Source organism: Canis lupus, chromosome 15 (genome assembly GCF_011100685.1).
Source record: "Canis lupus familiaris isolate Mischka breed German Shepherd chromosome 15, alternate assembly UU_Cfam_GSD_1.0, whole genome shotgun sequence".
Classification (NCBI taxonomy): Eukaryota; Metazoa; Chordata; class Mammalia; order Carnivora; family Canidae; genus Canis; species Canis lupus.
Window position 1 is genome coordinate 24,404,397 of NC_049236.1, and position 3,537 is coordinate 24,407,933.

General features: G+C 35.2%; 1 long non-coding RNA gene across 1 annotated transcript; it reads right to left on the reverse strand.

The window, feature by feature from the left end:
- Positions 1 to 441: 441 nt before the first annotated feature.
- LOC119869381 lies at positions 442 to 3,306 on the reverse strand. The gene is made up of 2 exons (XR_005369930.1): positions 3,104 to 3,306; positions 442 to 678 (listed from the first exon to the last, which is right to left on the reverse strand). It is a non-coding gene; the product is annotated as an uncharacterized LOC119869381 (long non-coding RNA).
- Between the last annotated feature and the right edge of the window lie 231 nt (positions 3,307 to 3,537).

Here is a 3,537-nt window from a genome sequence, read left to right on the forward strand (position 1 = left end):
TAGTCCAGTTTAATTCTTTTGAAGTTGTGAAATGTTTTAGCTACATGATATCTAACTTCTCTAAGTAAAAACGGGGTTGGCAAGCTTAATGACACTGTGGACAAGAGTAAATGGGTTATCTAGCACAAGCCTGAAAAATATCTAGCACTCACTATGCTCCTTCCAATTCTTCATTTACTCTCTTCTTCCCTCTCTTCTTTGAAGATATGTCCATAAAATTAAGAGAAAGGAAGACTGAAAATATAAGGTGACAAGTATTTTCTGCATCATGGAAAAGCAACAAGTCTGTAAGTTTTCCTGACTTCACTCCAAGAATAGTTTTCAGTTATCGAAAATTCATTGTACTGAACTCCCGACCTAGTTTATGAAACCAAAAGACAAAATTTAATAATTTAAAGGTGTTTTAGTTCTCTATTACTATGTAACAAAATACTCCTCAAGTTAGTAACAAGTTAAAAACATGTATTATCTTAAAGTTTATGAGGGTCAGCTATTAGGGTAGGGCTTAGGTGGGTGGTTCAGCATCTCCTATGACTGCAGTGAAGTCAGCCAGGGCTGCAGTTCTAGAGGCTGAGAACTCACTTCTAAGTTCACGCATGTGACTTCTGATGGAGGCTTCAATTTGTTTTACCATATAGTCCTCTCCATAAGGCTGTTCACACAACATCATGACTTTCCCTAAAGCAAGTGGCACAAGAGAAAGAGAGCTCTCAAAACAGAAGCTTCAGTCGTTTATACCTTATTTTGGAAGTGACATGCATCACTTCCACTAACTTCTATTGATCACACAGACAATCCTGGTACAGTATAGCAGAGGGCTACACAAAGATGTGAATACAAAGAGGTGGGAATCATTGGGTGTCATCTTGGAGGCTGGCTACCAAACACTTACTGCCATTATCCACTGAGTGGAACTGAGCCCTATGCATTCCAGTGGTGTACTTGGAACTCAGTACACCAGACAAGGTGTACTGAGCAAGCAGGACATTCTAGACACATGGGTTTTATTCTAACCTGAGATTACAATGTAAAAACAACGGAGATACCTGAAAGCTTCACTGTTCACAGCTGAGAATAGAAGAATGTGAAATGTCAGCTTAGCACCATGCTTCTCACATGTCACCAACTGACTAAATACTTTAGCAAACAAATCCTGTTAAGTGTAGATACTTTGGGATGGGGTCTCCAGTTTATTTGTATTTACCCTTTAGAAGAAATATCTTTTTCCTCCCTAATAGAAGAAATATCTTTTTCCTCCCTAACCTTTAAGGTCTCTGAGCTACAGAATTCACCTTAGTTATACAGAAAGATTTCCAAAAACCCAAGAGATTTTTATTTCAATGATATACTTTGATGGAACTCTAGTTGATATTTTTCAATAAAGATTTATTGTGATTCAAATAATTGAGAATAATGAACAGTGCTTGGCACATAAGAAGCAGTCTAACTATGTACTGATTAAATAAGTACATCTTTTTCTACCATTTTTTATGTAAAATGACAAAAGAAAATGTAGTAGGTTAGATTTTTGTGTTAATATTATAAAGAAAAGTGGACTTTCTAAAGGAAACTAGAAATCCATAAATATATACATAAATTTCAAAAGAAACACATATAGGAGAAGCAAAATGTTACTGCCAGGTTAGAAACTTGTATTTCCAAACAACTATAATTTAAACAAGAAATGAAATTTTTTGGAATCTTTTTTAAAAAGTCCATTAGTACTCATAAAAATAACAAAAATCTCTTTCCTTTATTATAGTATTTGTATCTAGTTTCAAAAAAATGTATCAGGACTCAAAAGCTGAAATTAAGGTAATTTAAAACCACTTCAAAGATGTTATGAACTCCTTATTAAATCTTATCTCATAGGTACTTCTATACTATAATTTATAATTCATGATTTTGGAAAGAAAACGAAAAATTGACTTTGAGCAATCATTTTAAAGACAATTTTAAACTGACAACTTGCACAAAGATATGATTGAGGAATTTAAATATTCATAAGTTTTCTCTAGGTTTTATTATTTTAGGTTATCATAACCTATAATAATAATCTGAATGATTCCAACACAATGAAAAAAGGCTAAGCAGGTGGTTAACAGATTCTTAGAAACATTACTTGTTAAAATTATTGCACTAAAAATGTAGAGTAAGGGGAGGTTTAAGGTGTTTCTAGGTGATGATTAAACAATGATCTTTCAACTGCTGGTCACTTATTTCATAGCAAATCATCCTCTATAAAAAAAATTGCTAGGAACAGTTTAAATGGCCAGAAAAAATTAAGTTTCTTGAATTTTATAACGTTGTCAACATAAAACAAAAGCCCAACTTCAAGTTTATTCACTCATTTACTCTGCTTTTCCCCTGATTTGTTCATCTTCAGAGCAGTACTACATTCCAACCTATTCTATATGTAGTGTTTTAGTGGTGTACTCTCCCTACCTACCCTCTAGAATATGAACTCCACAAGAGGAGGGTTCTCTCTGTAATATATTCTATTTTATATCCAGGTCTTAGAGATGTCTCAGGTTCATACAAGGTGTTTTATAAATGTTTACTGAGTAAATGAATGAACCAATTGTTATCATGCACCATACACTGAACTGAGGACCAAAGATGTAGTAATTAACAATGTGGACATGGTCCCTATCATGGCAAAGCTTATAGTTTACTGAAGGTACAGACAAGTAGACAATTATAGGAACCAATATTATGAGCGCTGTAAAAGAGGAAAACACAAGAGTGGTACCAAACCTGAAACTGGAGGAAGGCTTTCTGAAATCAAAACTCAGACCTAAAAGATATTTGGAAATTAGCCAAGTTTTTCAGAGGTGAACAGAAAAGAGAGAAAACTGCTTAATATGGAGAAGCTGTAAGTGCAATGACCCAGAGATAAGAGAAAGAATGACCCAAAAGAAATTCTGTACAATTCCATCATAGAGATTAAATTGAAGCAGGAGAAGTAGAAGTTCAGATGTTTTCAGCAGATGCTTTCAGTACCAAGTAACAGGAAAGCCTCTCTAGGTCCTGAGATGACTGTGCAAACAATTAGATTAGAACTCAGCTTATTTTTTTTCTTTTCCCAGGTCCAATTCCTCACCAAGATTTCATTCTTGGCACCCCAACATTTGCACTGGTCATCTCAAAGACTATCAATACCTCCCAGACCTGTTCACTTCCTCTTTACATCCAGAACAGAAACAAAAAAGGAAGGTGAGTCCTATTTCCAGAAAAATCCTCAGTTTCACTTCAGTTGGTCAATATGGTTCACATGAAAGCTAGGTACTGGAATGGACTGACTGGGCTCACCCAAGCCCCCTGCTGAATTCTTGGAACTTAGATGGAATCCATATCCTGACATCACAGTAAGCCAATAGAAACCAGGGGTACTTGGTAATGCAATAAAGGAAAATTGAATGCACAGGCAGCTGGCCTGTTGTATTTGCCTGGTAACTTTAGACTGTATCATAAAAGCAACTAAGATCCACTGAATTGAGCAAAGGAAGAGTCCACTCAAACAGCCATGTTAGAAAT